The sequence below is a fragment of the Apodemus sylvaticus genome, chromosome X (assembly GCF_947179515.1).
Source record: "Apodemus sylvaticus chromosome X, mApoSyl1.1, whole genome shotgun sequence".
NCBI classification, from domain to species: Eukaryota; Metazoa; Chordata; class Mammalia; order Rodentia; family Muridae; genus Apodemus; species Apodemus sylvaticus.
The window spans coordinates 101,428,139-101,445,902 of record NC_067495.1 but is presented as its reverse complement, the minus strand read 5'-3'; positions in this window follow the sequence as shown (position 1 = coordinate 101,445,902).

Sequence of the window (17,764 nt, the reverse complement as noted above, 5' to 3'; positions counted from 1 at the left end):
TCTGAAGAATCTGCTTATCTGGGGACCTGCTTCCCACTTTGCCTGCTATTCAGTTAGTCTGGGTATTGGCCTAAGATGAGTCAGGAGATAAATAAATGGAATGATGTTTGCCTTTTTCTTGGAATCGTGCTGATTTCTTAACTGAACTCTGCCCATGTTGTGAAGCCATAGGCAGAGGGTCAGAGACCAACCCAAGGCCAGCTCATTGCCCTACCTCTATCTCAGGACCTCTGAGAATGCAATGCTTGGGTCAGAGCCTCTTGACCAGGCCCTCCCTGTTCACTTGTAAAATCAGGCCTGATTAAACATTAAGGGTAGCTTAGAAAAGGAAGGAAAAATATCACACACACACACACACACACACACACACACACACATACCACAGCTTGAGAGTCACAGGTAGAGACTGTGGACTTGGGTAGAAGTGAGATGTGCTTTGTCATTTAATCCTTGGGGGCTGTTGTTTGATGTGGGGAGGGACACCTAAGCACCCAGTAACTCCTGTCAATCATATCTCTTTGGCTCCCTCAGTATCTACCAGAGCGCAAGCTCTGTTAACTCCTGCCCCAATTATTCATCCCCTCTTGGTCTTACTTTCAGCCCTTTGTTTCACAATCTGTCTACACACTGGCCACCAAATCAGGTCGTGGCTTTCCCTCACCAACAACCAAACATATGGCTTAAGGCTTGTTCTTTGTTGAAAGTGGGATGTCACAGATTACCAAGAGGCACTATGACTTCTTTCCCTAGAAAAAGCACGTGCTTGCTTGGATACAGATATCCAATGCTATACCTTCACAAATCAGGTCTTTGCTGTGCTATTCTGGCTTGTTTTAGTCACATGCTTTTGTGTTTGTGGCCTTTGTTTTTTTTTTTTGTTGTTGTTTGTTTGTTTTTTTCTTTTGTTTTGTTTTGAGACATGGTCTTGTTTTATGGTCCTGGCTGTTCTGGCACTGTGCAACCCAGGCTGGACACAGACTCACGGCAATCCTCCTGCCTTAACTCTCACTGACACTACAGGTATATACCACAATGCCTGTTGCTAGTCATCAATTTCTGCTGGTCTTTTCAGATTCGTCTCTCTACCCTTAAAATTTGTCTTGCTTGCCCTGGAATGTAGCACACTTTCAAACTCCTCTGTGGCTTAAAACGCCTGCCTGCTATGGCTTTCCAATGTTACAGACCCTTTAAACTCTCATTCATTCCATAGAAATACCTCACACAACCCTTCTATGGGGAGCATCCCCAGGCTCCCAAGTCCAGGCTGGATAACTGCACACACTCACTGTCTTGTCTATGATAGCATCTGCCTCTTTCTTCCCTATATTTGATATCCCATGCAACTTCCTAGCTTAGCATGCTGCTCAAAAGAGGGCTCAGAAACCCGTAAAGGAGAACTCCTCTGGTTCTTTGAGAACAAAGTGGCTCTTGGGAGACACACTGACCCATTAACCCACTGTCTTACACATGGAGGGGATATGCTAATGGCATCCTCTTGAAAAGCAAAATGATGGCTCTTTTTCTTTCCCTTCCCTGTTGCTCTAGCTCTGAGCCCTGGCAGGGACTTCCCTAAAAGGAATGGACATGCTGGAATAGGCCATCAGACTCAGGAACTGGGGCCATCTATCGGTTATTTGTTTGGGAAGGATGCTAACAGGCAATCGACCCTTGACCTCTTTAAATTCCTTCAGTCCATTCTGTTTCTTCTGCTAAGTGAAATGGAATCTCCCAGGAGCCAGATGCATGACCTTGGGTGAGTTACTTATCCACCCTGAGCTCCAGTCTCTTTATCCCTGTCATGAGGATACTGGTGACAGTTGCTGTCAGGGAGGCTGTGCTGATTCAGTGAGATGGAATAAAGAAAATTGCACTGGCCAGGCACATAGGACAACTGCTCACAAGTGCAGTCACCATAGTGGTAACATCTGAACTAGGGACTATTGATAGCATAAAAGAAATGTGTTTCCAGGGTTGAGTGTGATCATGACTCATTTATTTAACTAATGAGTATGTCTGAGGCCTCTTTGGTTAATCTTTGTCATCATTTGATGATTTACCACTCCAAGAAAAGCTTACAGTGTTGATTAACAATTAAAACACAAAAGAGGCCCTACTGTGGCTTGCTGGGCCTGCTCCATTCAAATAGTCCCCAGACTTGATGTTCCTTTGTCCTGGGACAGAGGTTTTAAGACTTGACAGGCTTTAGCAGGAAACCCTTTCTTCTGAACTGAATGTGGAAGTCTAACAAGTAAATCAGATAAAATCATAGCTGTACCAGGGAACCCAAAAATTGAACTGTGGGGAAAGGGAGTGGGCAGAATCCCTCTTTTACTCTCTTTGGTAAGCAAGCTCTCTCCATCCTCTCTTGGAAATACCTTCAAGGATCCCAGACTGTGGGGGAAGACAATTTGGAAACACTGTCCCAAGGGTAAAGCCAAGAATGGTTTGAAACTGAAGAGGGATCAATTAGTATTTTAACTTGACCAGTGTTCCATCTAAAATCCTTCTTTTGGATCCTAAGTTTGGAGCATTTAATAATTTGCTCAAGTTCTTCTTCTACTGTAGGTTGTAAGGATTTAAAGTCCTTGGAATCCCAATATCCTTGGTTTTAAAGTATTATATAGCTTAGAATTATGAATCCATAAATCCTCATGGGTTTAGAGACCCTAAAACCCTTGGAGCAGTAATTCCCTACTCCAGGGAGGGCGGCTCACCCTCCTCCGTATTGCTCACACGCTGTTTCCTGGACTGACATTTTGTCTTATGTTCCTCCCAGTCTTGTGTCCTGAAATGGCTTCCAATCCTCCTCCCGTGCACGGTTGCTTAGTGATTGGAATGTCCTGTTCTAATTAGGCACAGCCAGTGAGCCCTACCTTGTAACAACTGCAGTGCCACGCCGTAGATTCAGGAGGAAATATCTACCGAAAACCCAGACACTTTCCGGTACCTCCAACTTACTGCACCCTAGTGCTCCATCAATCCTCACCCCAGCATGGACTGTTTCCTACGTGGTGACAACATTCGACAAAAGTGAGGCTGTGTTGGATCTGGGTCTTCAATTATGGACATCAGTACAACAAGTGCTAGGGCCCAGAGAGATCAAACCATTAAGTAAAGTTATCATGTTAAAAAAAAAAAAGAAAAAAGGTAGGGATGTGAGGAGGCTCTGGGAGGAGTCAGGAGAGGAGAAAGAACATGATCAAAACATATAATGTGAAAGAATATAATAAGAAAGCTCCAACAATTAATATCTGTGAGTTTTTACCTGCCATTATATCAATACGCTATGCTAATACAGTGCCCCAGAAGGCTGGCAGATTCATAGAATCCCCTGGATGCAGAGTTATAGTGGTGAATCACTGTTGTGTGTGTATGGGGAATTGAACCTGGATCCTTTGGACGAGCCAGGACTCTTAATTACTAAGCCATATCTCCAGTCTCAAGACCCTAATTTTTACTACCAGAGTCTGAGGAGGAAAGGGGACAAATGGTCCACAGAAGGTCCGGTCAAAGGTGTGTGTATAGTTGGAGATGACACTGAACTGGAAGAGGCAGCTTTTTTTTTTTTTCTTCCTAAAGAGCACACACAGGGGGAAGAGTGTCTGTGAGGTGCAGAAGAAGCCCAGAGAGTTCTTGAAGCTTGGAGACTCGCCATGAAACTGCCACACAGCAGCTCGGTAGTTATGGAAGCTGAGGCTTTGATTGGTTTTATAAAAACCGATAACCTGGACACTCGCAAGTGCCATCACCTCACTTACAACACCCCCAGGTGTAACTATCATCACCCTCATTTTTATAGACAAGGAAATGGGGGTTCAGAGATAAGAAATGAGCTGCTCATGGTCACACGCATACTAGGAGTATCCCTCATGCTAAACACTGATTGGAGAAGTGTCTGCACTTGCCCGTGCTGACAGCGATAGGGAGTGGAAGACTTAGGGTTTGGGGTCCTGAGGTCTGAAGCCCCGTGCCCTAGGAGGGGAAATGAACAGGGTTTCTTTTCTTCCTGTGGGAAGAAAAGAAGAAAAAGTTTAAGTTCTGCCTGGAGGGAAGTGAGGCAGAGAATGTGAACTCTGGGCTAGTAATCAGGACAAGCTGAAGGCCACTGAAAGGAGTCACAGAAGAAGGGACTTTGGGGATCTGCTGCTGGCCACCGAAAAGAAAGCTAAAGGCGCGGAGCTATCAGAGGCAGGGTACTGTTGGGAGACATAAGAGAGGCATAGCACCACCTCAGTGCCACACTGCTCGAGACTGGGCCAGGCCTCATCTGCCCAGACCATGTTCCAGCAGGGCGGGGAAGCCACGCAGAACTCTGCACTGCTGAGACTCCCTAGATGACAAACGCACTGCTTTTCACCCGAGAGAGTGCCCCACTAAAGGCCAGCAGAGTAGCTGAGGTTGTCCTCATGCAGACGTGCACGTGACTCAGAGAAGTGGAGTGGCCCGGCAATAGTCATCTGGTGGGACAGCCGGAGATGGGAGACTGTACAACTACAGAGTCCTGGCTTGTGAACTACTAGGGCCCTCTTTCCATTTCCCCGGAAAAGTTCCCAAGAGCCCTGCAAGCAAACCGCCTCCTACAGACTACAGGAGAAAGTGTGTCAACGCTCACCTATACCTGTCATTTTGATACCTGAAGCCGGAGGGGAAGTGTGGATTGTAAAACACAGAGACAACCCTACAACTAACTGGAATCAGGAGGTGTGAGCCACGCTCTGGGTTCAACTGGTGTCCATTACCAGAAAGGTACACAGCGCCCTCTCGTGGTTCAGCCATAAACGTACAGTTTTTTTGGATTCTATGACTATACTGTATTCCTATGTATTTCCATGTATTGTCTGAGTAAACAAATAAGCTGATGTGTTAATCAACGGGTTGTCTGTACCATTAAGAATTCTATGAAACACTTTCAGAAATCTTGTTTGAAGAAGGTATACGTGAAAGCTGAAGTAAATAACATTAAAGGGAAAATATTACCATAAAATATTTCTTCCTTCATGGGGGAGGGAGAGCTACACGTTAAATATTACTAATTTGCCACACGAGACTAGGATGGAAGCATTAATATTTAAAAAATTATTTTCAATGTTTCAGTAGGACAACTGTTTTCAAACCATATAGAATTGTAGCCCTATTGGCATGTTACAAAAGATTTTTTCAATTTGTCCATAGATTCAGTACAGCTTAAAAGTCTAACTACCTGATTTGATATAAAAATGCATCACCCATCAACTGTTAACAAAACCTACAAAAGTCAGTCAGCTCTTTGCACTTTGTTGTGTTCCTGTGGGTCTTGCTGGACATTGAGTTCAAGCTATCTTTCCACCTCTGACACTTAGATAACTGAGACTACGGACACGTGACACCATACCTGAAGCCAGAGGGGAGCAGTTTTTAGTGCCAGGTTGTAACGGGGACCGGCTGTGCAATGAAATTAAATCTGCATTCAAGTTCTCTTCTCTAACTATGCATTCAGTAGAACAATTCTTAAGGCTTAGTTTTCTTCCCTCCCCTTCCCTTTCTTCCTCTTTTTCTTCTTCCCTCCCTTCCTTCTTTTTAAACATGCACCCATTATATATATGCATATTACACATGTTTGTAGATAATTTCAGATGGCTCAGGCTGGCCTTGAACTCACTATATAGCAGCTGACCATGACCTTAATCTTCTGACCATCCTGCCTTCTTCTTCCAGGTGCTGCTATCACAGGCATGCACTACCGCACCAGGCTGACTGTTTTGTTTTAAACTAATACTTAGTAGTCACATCTCCAACTTCCCCTCCCCTTCCCACCCTGTTTCCTTTCTTTATTTTACTGTTCTATCTCTGGTTGCCTCAATCCCACTGTCTTGTCCCAAAGGATGCAGTGCTGACAATCATGTGTGTCCTGACCCTATATGGGGTTGTGTTACTGAGTCAGGGGGTGGCAAAAATTTTTGAGCAACAGTAAAAACTTTCTGAATGCATATATAAAAATGTAATTTTCCAAATCAGTTTTCTCCAACAGAGGGTCAATGGGTATAGTAACCAAACTCCAAGGCAGTTCCCTAGTTCCCATTGTGTGTGTGTGTGTGTGTGTGAATTTATTGTTTTGGCATTTTTCATATTTTCTGTTTTGATTTTCATTTTTGTGCTTCTGAGAGAGGGGGAGAGAGAGAGAGAGAGAGAGAGAGAGAGAGAGAGAGAGAGAGAGAGAGAGAGAGAAAGAGAGAGAATCAAGTTGGGTGGGTAGGTAAAATCTGGGAGAAGTAGGAGGAGGGGGAAATACAATCAAAATACATTGTATGAAAAATTTATGTAGAAGAAGTGAAAATGTCTTTTCCAGTCAAACACCCCGAATCTGAGGTGTTTGGTCGATGCTCACCATGGAGCATTTCTTAGCCTTAGCGTCACTAATGTCTTACTGCTAATTACGTGACTTGCAGCCTTTGCACTGCTCGTGTCAGTCACAGCATGGAGCTCCAATAAACGCTCTCTGAAGCCTTGGATCAGATCCAAGATGACTGTGTTCATGAATTGTGTTTCTGCTACCCTTGATGAGCTCTCTCTTCTTACAGGAGTATTCTGGCTTGGGTAGATAGTCAACAAAGACTTTGATCAGTTTCTTTCTGTCATTTCTCAGAATGATCAAGTTAGCCCATTCTTGAATTGTTATCAGAACGTGATTGATTTTGAAATTTGCTGCTGGCATTGCTGATTTGAGTTTCATCAAAACAACCATCAGGGGCTGGAGAGATGGCTCAGTGGTTAAGAGAACTGGCTGCTCTTCCAGAGGTTCTAAGTTCAATTCCCAGCAACCACATGGTGGCTCACAACCATCTGTAATGGGATCTGATGCCCTCTTCTGGTGTGTCTCTGAAAACAATTACTACTCATATAAATAAATCTTAAACACACACACAACCAATTCTTTGCTGAGCAGTGGTGTTGCATGCCTTTAACCCCAGCACTTGGGAGGCAGAGGCAGGCAGATTTCTGAGTTTGAGGCCAGCCTGGTCTACAGAGTGAGTTCCAGGACAGCCAGGGCTACACAGAGAAACCCTGTCTCGAAAAACCAAAAAAAAAAAAAAAAAAAAAAAAAATCAAACCAAACCAAACGAAAAACAAAACAAACCAAAAACAAACAAATGAACTTTGGCTTTGAATTAATAAAACATATCCCATAAATTCTGCAATGGTCCTCAACATATTTTTACCTAGGTAAAATGGCATTCTCAGCACTGAGCACTGTCAAAATATATCAAAGTAACTCTGGAAAATGCGAAGGATGCTCTAGAGCCTGCAGGATCAAATAATGCACCAAGGTTTAATTCTTTATGTGAAAACAGGCAAGCACGTCTATCTCATTTGCAGGCCAGTTGTTTTCATTATACACCCTTGTTATCATTCTTCTTGTGTGTGCTTGCCTGTGTGAGCATAGGAGTAAGCAGACCACAGTGTGCATGCGGAATTCAGAGAACCAATTTTCAAAGTCCATCCTCTCTCCTCCATTGTGGGATCTGGATATCGAACTCAAGTCAGCAGGTTATCACAGTATTTTACCTACTGAAGCATCAGAACCAGTAAGCCAGCTCTGCTTTCATCTTTAACAAATGGTGAAATTTATTTGTATACTAATGAATTAAAAAAAACAAATTATTACCATTTATTTCATGCAAATGTTTGACTTGTGTGACCTTTGTATATATTTATATGCCCAAGGCTGTGCAGAATTTCATTGAGTATAAAGGGTCATAAGTGAGAAGTGTTTAAGATGCTGTTTCAGTGCTTGTGGGCCAGACAGACCAGCACACTTGATTTATTCAGTGTATATTTTTAAGACTCTCAACTGCGAATTTCTAGTCTCTTGCAGACACTAAGGTTGCCTCACACGGGCGTGCATCTGTCTCTGCATTTTAAAGCAACTTTACATCCGCACTCTTATTTGTTTCTTTTTATACTCACTAAAGAGATGGAATGCGGTATAAAAGAAAATGCTGTATTCAAGGCTGCACAGGGGTCAGGACCAGCGGCACCCAGTGTCTTCAAGTCAAGCTCGGTGCTTTGCCCTGAGTTCTACCCAAGCATGAGGCATTTGCACCCCAGGACATGGTTGACTCTTGAAAGTCGCATCGCTATACTCTGATACCCCATTTCCTATTTCCACAGAGGCTGAATGAAGTTGTCCACCAGGGAAACAGTCAAATTAGAGGTCTTCACATAAAAGAATTGGCAGCAGGTTGCTAGGCCTGGTGACCCAAAATAGCCACATCTTAAAAGTAGGCCAGGAGTGCGAGCAAAGGTTAGATGACAGGGCTGAAGCGACATGAACATTATTTCCTCACCCAAGCACTGGACACTGCACTCACAGCCAGCTTGGTTTAGCTGCTCATCTCCTCTTGGAACTAACCACTTGGTCTCAGAAGGGCAACTTGCCTCTAGTTGATGCCAAGATGGGGAAGTGTTGATCTGGACCCTCAGTGTGGATCCCAGTGGTAAGCAGCATCTTTTTGCAGGCACAGGTGGGCGTGGTGATACTAAATAACTCAAAGCTCCCAGTGTCACTTGACAGGTCGCAGGGACAGAGAACACAGGCTTGACAGTCACTACCCGAGGCTGTCTTGTCTTTTTCTAACATACTGGCAACCATCCAAGCGGGACTGAGATAAATCAGAGCCCAAAGATCCCCTCCCTAGCCCTTATTTGACAGGGGAGCTTCTGGCAAGCATGGCTCTGCCGAGAGGGGAAATCATGTTACTTCTTCTGGCTGGATTTCTGAGTGACACTGAATTTCTCTTTGCGCTGTCACTTGCTCTTCACTCTCTCATCACCATGACAACCCGAACTGAGGAGCCAGCATTGAGATCGATTTCTTCCCAATAGGCATTTGTGGAACAGCAAGTGAGCACTGTAATATTCGGAAAGCAGAGCATTTTTAACCCTCTTTCCATGCTTTAGCCATGGTCTATGACAGAGAGCAAATACTGTCACTTGTAATTCCAGGCCCTTCATATCTTCCTGTCTTCAATCTTTCTACATGGGAGTTACAAATCGGATTAGCTGCAGATCAAGTACTGGGCCCCCTGTCACAGCCAAGATGCCACAGCAAAACACCAGTATCCATCCTTTGTACACAGTCCATGCGCTATAAGATTATTAGGTCAGGCCAAATCTGTTCTGAAGACTTTGGCTCCCCAGGCTGACAGAGAAGTATCGTGCTAAATTTTCCAATTCTTCAAAAACCAGAGTCCCCTGAAATTGTCAGAGAGAGGGAGATGCTGAACTCCCAAATCAAGGTAATAATTTGTTAATATTTACTGCTTTGTTTGTAAGAATGGTAAACATTAAGACTCAGGTATGAAACCTTCCCTTTGAATCCACAGTACCCAGGGTTTCAGCTCCATCCCAGCCCCTATCCACTGTGAGTAGAAAGGGGGGAGCACATATTCATTTCCCACACCCATCACTGACCTGAGGACCAGGAGCATACATCAAATTAATTTTTAAAAACTATGTTAATAACTTTTAAACTGACACAGCAACTATGCATGTTATTGGAGAGGGTATTCCAATGCATTTTCTTTTATAATTATTTTTTATTAGATATATTCTTTATTTACATTTCAAATGATTTTCCCTTTCCTGGTTCCCCCCTCCCCGAAAGTCCCATAAGCCATCTTCCCTCCCCCTGTTCTCCAGTCAACCCTCTCCCACTTCCCTGTCCTGGTATTCCCCTATCCTGCTGCATAGGGCATTTCCAGAACCAGGGGCCACTCCTTCCTTCTTCTTGAGCTTCATGTGATCTGTGAATTATGTCTTGGGTATTCTGAGCTTCTGGGCAAATATCCACTTATCAGTGAGTGCATACCATGAGTGTTCTTTTGTGATTGGGTCACCTCACTCAGGATGACACTTTCTAGTTCTATCCATTTGCCTACAAGTAATGACAGGATCAGGTAATTAGCTTATCATCCCCTACAAAGATTACTTTGTGTTAAGGCCATTCTAATTCTTCTGTACCCGCCATTTTGAAGTCTTTCCTTTATTCCTGTCAGTTAGTAATCTCACTCTTCTATATAGAACGTAAGGAGTTATTTCTCTCACTCCTCTGGATTCTTGCTCCCTTTAATCATTCTTTGTTTCTCTTCTCTCACACTCTTCTCATCTTCTAGTGCCTGTGAGACTCTCCAGTATTTCCACATGCAAGTGGGAACGCAAAGCCTCCCTCTTCTGGGCTTCACTTATTCAGTGTAAATGCTGCACACCCGTGAGGCTTCCGGATAGTCACAGATTTTTCATGGTCATCATGTAGTGAAATTCTTAGTCTGGGTGTAGGGGCTTTGTCTTAGGATAACAGTGTAAACATCCTCTGAACACAAGCATGGAAACCTGTTTGAGCAGCAGAACATTCTTGGGAAACTATTGTGCATGTTAAAACCAAACAGGCTCGCAATGCAAAATTGCTCTCTTGTTTCTTGAGATAGTGTTTCATGTACTGCAGGCTTGTTCTGAGTATGCTACGCAGCCAAGAAAGATAGTTTTGAACTATAGTGTAGACATTTTTAAGTTTTCATCATCATGCCTGGATAAAGGTTACTCTTTATAAATGTAGGAGATTCTACTAATGTTTAACATTTCTGAGATGAGGGTACTGTGATGGAAAAGAAGCACAGGTTATTAGGAGACCTGACTTGGGCACTTGTTTAAGTTCTGTCATAGCACCAAGAAAATATTGGATGAGTGGCTTAGTATCCTCCTATGTAAAAAAAAAGGGGGGGGGGAGACAATCTTTAGCCTACTAACAGACCTTAGGGTTTTTTGGGTGGTGGTGGTGAGATGAGAATTGGGTTCCTTTTTAAATGATATAAAGTACTTTGAAACGGTGCAAGTTAACATTTCCTTATTTTGTGTGTCTGGATGTTTGTGAACATGTGTTTGCCACAGTGCCCGTGAACAATTTGTGGGAGCCAGTTCTCTGTGAGCCAGATCTCTCTCCACATGTGTCGTAGGGATCAAAGTAGGTTTTGGGGCTCAGCAGTGGGTGCCAGTATTTGTTATGCCATTTCTCTCTAGGTGTGCGCTTGTGTTGAATATGTACCATCTTTTCCCTTAGCATGTTTGTTTTGAGAGAACTGACATACATCCAAAACCAGCCTGAAGCTCACTAAGTAGCCTAGGATGGATTTGAACTTGCAACATTCCTTTTACAGTCTAGAATCTGGACATTTCTGGTGAAAAAAAATGAAAACACCATAATGGAGAAAGAAGACAATAGAATTAAATGGAGAGAAATAAGGGCTGGAGAGATGGCTCGGTGGTTGGGAATCTTTCTCCTGGAAAGGACACTGGTTCACTTCCCAGCACTCATATTGTTGGCTCACAAATACTTGTGCTCCAGGCGTGGGTGATCCGATGTTCTTTTCCAGCATCTTTGAGCACCCACACCACACACATGAAACCAACTAACAAACCCTTCTGTTTCCAAGAAGAGAGAAATAAAGTTGGCATGGTGGCTAAACCGGTCATCCCAACACTCTAGTGGTGAGGCAGGAAGTTTGTGAGTTTGAGGCCAGCCTGAATTAAATGGTGAGAACTCATCATTAATTCATAAATAATAAATGTTTTAAAAAGGACATAAGCAGGTTAAACACTATTTAAAATACACAGTCTCTGCAAGTGCTTATCTGTGAGATTTTCATTTGTTTTCCATTGTTTTCCAAATGTTCCTTAGAAGGCTTACATTGCTCTTTTTGAGTTTAAGTTAAGGGTTCAGCCAGTTAGAGGGGGAATAAACCAAACCAAACCAAACCAAACCAAACCAAACCAAACCAAACCAGACATCTGTACTGGTAGACCAACTACACAGGCAGAGGCGCAAAACACTGAAGCTCCAATTACACCTCATCCTTTATTTAAAAATCCAAAGTGAATCAACCCTTTCAGATTGTGCATATAAGTGAGATCATCTCGAATTTGTCTTTCTGTGGGTGGCTTCAGTTAAGATCACGGTGCCCTGCAGTCATCTATATCTCAAGTGGCAGGACGGCTTTCTATTTACAGCATTGCACTGGGCATGCATGCCACCTTCTCTTCATCCATTCACCCGCTGGTTACTTAAGTTATTGTGAAGAGTGCTAGAAGGACCGCAGGAGCACAAATATCTCTTCGACATACAGATCTCATCTCCTAATGTTTACCTCCCAAAAATCAGAGGATGGTTGCTCAGGTCAGAGGTTAGAGCACAAAGAAAAGATCCAAAGTGATATAGGATACAGGATACAGGATAGAAAGGATACAAAGTGATACAGGATAGAAAGGATACAAAGTGGTGAAAGGATACAAAATGACTATGGTTATTGACAATAGGTTGCAGTTTTGAAAAAATGCTAACAGAGCCATTCATCTGCTATTTGTTTATGAGTTATTGTGCATACTGTAAGAAGGACCATGGGGGCACGCTATGATGACTCTGGTTATTGACAAAAGGTTGCGGTTTTGGAAATGTTGACAGAGTCAAGCATAGTGCCTTATGCCACCACCTGATACCAGTACCTGGGAGGCTGAGACAGGAGGACAGCTACAAGCTTAAAACATACTGAGATAGCTTGTGAATTCCAAGCCAGCTAGGGTTACATAGTAAGATTCTTGTCTCTTTACAAAGTAAAGGACAGGAGGTTAAATGTTTTCAGCACAAAAAAATTAGAACTATGTAAAGGTAATGTGGTCTGCTACCCGGGGAGATTTGGTTATTCCACAATGCAAACACACTTTAGAAAATCATGACATAATTTTATCTGTGATTTTTAAAAAATAGATTTATTTATTATATGTGAGTACAGTGAAGCTGTCTTCAGACTCACCAGAAAAGGGAGTCAGATCTCATTGTGGATGGTTGTGAGCCACCATGTGGTTGTTGGGATTTGAACTCAGAACCCTCAGAAGAGCAGTGGGTGCTCTTAACCGCTGAGCCATCTCTCCAGCCCTTATCTGTGATTTTTAAAGACAATGTAAGATTAAACAACAACAAAAAATCTCTTAACAATAAAACAAAGCACACACATGCTGAGTACCAGAATCCCGAGTAACTGGTGGCGACGAGGGAACAAAGAAAAGCTAGACACGTTCCATAAAAGCTGAGTTAGTGAGCTGGGTGCTCCAAGGTGCAGCCTGTTTAGTATATTCGGTTGACCAGGGACAGGGGCTGTTGCAGTTGAATAAGGAAGCAAGCTTAGTAAGGCAGCATTCTTCAGGCCCTAAACAGCTAGGGTTGGGAGAAAGCTACAGTGGATATTTTCTGTACCCAGTGTTTACATTCACACACAGTCCCAAAGAAGGCTTTGCCTAACCTCTGAACCTGGCTTGGGGAAGGCATTTCCACTCCGATGGGGCCAAACAACTTGGGTCTCTGACATGTCAATGCCCAGGTTAAACAATACACATTTACTCAGAATTTCACTTGTTCCACACATGCATGCGCGTGCGATAGATAAATAAAATAAACTCAAATAAAAAAAAATTAAACTAAAACCAAAACCTCAAAATGCACCACAGGGCTGGCAAGATGGTTTAACAGATAAAGGTACTTTATGTGATGACCTGAGTTCAATTCCCCACACCTACAGAGTGCAAACAGAGAGCCCGAAGATGTCCTCCCACTTACACACTTGTGTCACGGCATGTGTGTGCATGCACTTACATATATACAATAAACGCACGGCACACATAATACCATAAAGACAGAATTTAAAAAAAAATGGATCATAGACCAGTGTAAAAGCAGAAAATCTTTGAGATCCCCAAGCAGGCAAAGAGTGCCAAGGCGAACTTACCTTACTACAAGGGGGGAAACCCGATAAGCTGGGCCTCATTTAAATAACAATCAGAGTTCAGTTAAAGATCCTTTGAGTCATTAACTACAAGCCACAAAGAACAAAGACATCTAGATTTTACAGTCCTCAAAACACAATGCCAAAAACAAAACAAGCAGAAAAGTAGATGTGCACATCAGCCAGGAAAGGGACAAAGGGCAGGGGACAACCATGTCACCAAGAGGATATACAGGTGGCAAACCAGCATATGGGAAGGTGACCAGAGTTATCAGCTACATTCAGTTCCTAGACCCTGCCATGACAAAATAGCCCAGGCTGTGTGAGTTAAACACTACTACTACTACTACTACTACTACTACTAGTACTACTAGTAGTAGTAGTAGTAATTTATCACAATTCTGGTGACTCAAGGGCCAAGCCCAATGCTGGTTTCTGAAGCTTCTCTCCGCAGGCTGTAGATGGGCTTTCTCATAGCTTCTCCATGTCAGTGCACACACCCATCCATGGTGTCTACTTTTCTTTTCCAAAATTAAAATATTTGTATTTACTCTTAGAAGTTTTGTGTAAGTATATAATACATTGATCATATTCATTCCTCACTCCCTCACCACTCTCCAATGCCTCCCTCTTTCTCCTTCTCCTTCATCTCTTCTTCCGCCTCTTCCACTTCCTGTTTCTCTCTCTCTCTCTCTCTCTCTCTCTCTCTCTCTCTCTCTCTTTCTCCTCCACTGAGTCCAATTACTGATGCTTATATTTATGAGACTGTGGGGCCATTCATTGGGGCCCCGACAACCTACCAGTGAGAGCACCCCTAAAGAAAAGTGATTGTTCTTCCACCAAGCCATCAACTGGTAACTGCCCCCCCCCCCATAGGACTGGAGCCTTAGGAGCTCCTTTCCTATGCATGCAGGAAATTGTTTATCAATTAAATTTGTTTTTAGGTAATTTCATATATATATTGTTCAGGTCTGTCTTTTCCTAACATGAAAACGTTCTTGCTGGACTAATACTTCAATTTAAAGGCCCCAATATATTCTTTGGTGACCCCATACATGTATGTAATGTATTCTAATGACTCTCATCTTCTTTCTCTCTCCCATCCGTTATAGGGAGGGAGCTCATGGGGTGTCATCCCTCCTTGGGAAACTACTGGCTCTTACTGGGACAAGGCCTTATTTTTTTTGTAATATTTTTATTTTCTATATTCTTTGTTTACATACCAAATGATTTCCCCTTTCCCGGATCCCCCCTCCCCATATGTCCCATAAACCTTCTTCTCTCCATCCCTTCTCCAATCACCTCCCTCCTTTTTCTCTGTTCTTATATTCCCTTCCAATACTAGATCAATCTTTTCCAGGATCAGGACCCTCTCCATACTTCTTCATGGGAGTCATTTGTTATGCAATTTGTGCCTTGGGTATTCAGGGCTTCTGGGCTAATTAATATCCACTTATCAGAGATTGCATTCCATGTGTATTCTTTTGTGATTGGGTTACCTCACTTAGGATGATATTTTCCAGATCAAACCATTTTGCCTAAAAATTTTGTGAATTCATTGTTTCTAATTGCTGAGTAGTATTCCATTGTGTAAATATACCACATTTTCTGTATCCATTCCTCCGTTGAGGGGCATCTGGGTTCTTTCCAGCTTCTGGCTATTATAAATAAGGCTGCTATGAACATAATGGAGCATGTGTCTTTATTGCATGCCGGGGAATCCTTTGGGTATATGCCCAAGGCCTTATTTTTTTATTTAATCATCTCTTTAAAACCCCTGTTTCCGAATTCATGTTATGAGGTAATGGGAATTAGGTTTCAATATCTGAAATTGAGGTGGATAATATCATCTCATAGTAACTATAAAGATGCTAAAACACTGTTCAATAGTAAGTGTCAGGCTACTACTAATGAAAACATGCACTGAGATATTACTACATACTAAGACAGCTCTAATAAAAGGACAGAAACTAACAGGTGTTAGCAAGGATGCAGAGAAAGTGGAAACCTGACCCAGTACTACCGAAAATGTAAAACAGTCCAAGCGCCTTAGAGAACAATCTGTCAGTGCCTTAAAATACTCAAGGAGGAGTTACCATTTGCCTCAGTAATTATATTTCTAGATATATAAATACTTTAAAGAAATGCATAAATATGGGCACAAAATCCAAATACAACAATCTTTACAGACACATTATTTATAATACTCCCAAATTGTATAGCAAAATCTCCATCAAAAGTAGAATGAATCTTTAAACTATAGCTATACAATGAAATATTAGAGCACAATCAGAGGGAACCAAGGATTGAGGAGACCATATAAGTGCATTTCATGCGCATAATGCTGAAGCAGAGGCTAAAGACAAAAGAATACATATTTCATCACAAATGAAAGATTCCATATATATAATTTTCAAAAATGGATAAAACAAATTTGTGAGTTTTAGCGGGATAACATTTGAAATTTAAATAAAGAAAATATCTAATTAAAAAAAATCAGTATTGTTATCTCTAGAGAGAAGCAGAACAGTTAAGGCCAGCAGGGGACAGTAGCTCTAGAATGCTCCCTGGGGTCTATGTTCACTTGACAAGACTTCATCCATTGAAGTCCATTGTGTGTTTAGGTTCACATAGCAAAATAATTCACCTATAATTTCCAGGAGCTGTGACTCAGTCCTAGTTTGTTTTTTTTTTTAATTTGGACTCCCCTCCCCATTTTGTATATTTATATGTTATTTTTAATTTGATTATTTATTTACATTTCCAATGTTATCCCCTTTCCTGGTTTCCCCTCTGCAACCTCCCTGTCCCATCCCCTCTTATCCTGCTTCTATCAGGGTGCTCCCCCACCCACCCACCTACTTCCCCCTCACTGCCCTAGCATTCCTCTACCCTGGGGCATCAGTTTTAACAAGGGGAAATAGACATGGGCTCTTATGCCCAACCAAGAATCTGTCTCCAATTGACAACTGCTTGCAAAGTTAAAAATAGTTTTCTTCAATGGAGAGTCACTAGTTATATTTACCACACTTGAGAATGGGCCCGAGGCCCAGCAGTAAATGGCCAACACAAAATGAACACCATGGTATTTCTATAGACTGTTGCATGTTGCTTTGCTTGGGCATGTTTTGTCTTACTGGGCCTCCATTTTTAAATTATAGTTTCCAACTTTGTATTTTTATGTTTTCTTTTCTTTTCTTTCTTTCTTTCTCTTTCCTTCTCTCTCTCTCTCTCTCTCTCTCTCTCTCTCTCTCTCTCTCTGTCTATATCTTGTAGTTTTTTTATTCTGGTTTGTTTTCTGCTTTTTGCCTGTTTGTTTTCTAAAGAGAAAGAGAAAGAAAGGACATAGCCTACTTGGGTGAGGGTCTTGGAGTTGTGGGAGGAGAATTATTATCAGAATATAGTGTATAAACACATTTTAAAAAATTCCTGGGGTGGGAGAGATAGATCAGCGGTTAAGAGTACCGACTACTCTTCTAAAGGTTCTGAGTTCAAATCCCAGCATCCACATGGTGGCCCACAACCATCTATAACAAGATCTGACGCCCTCTTCTGGTGTGTCTGAAGACAGATACAGTGTACTTACTTAAATAAATCTTTAAAAAGAAAAATTCCCAGGGCCAGCAAGATGGCTCAGTTCTTTCTGTACAGGTGTGATGACTTATGTTTGATCCCATGAATCCTTGGTGGAGGAAGAGAACCAAGCCCTGCAAGCAAGCTATCTTCTGACCTCCACACGATCATTGTGGTGTGCCTCACCCCAGGTAATAAATCAAGTTAAAAAATTTTAAATGTCCCAAAATTATTTTTAAAAAAAAGAAAATAAAGTCAGGTATAGTACTGAGGCAGATGGCCCTGAGAAGCCAGAAGGATTATGAGTTAGAGGTCAGCCTCAACTACAGGACACAGCAAAGTTCCATCATCTCCTAACACTCCATGGTGCTTCCTTGTGGTTCAGA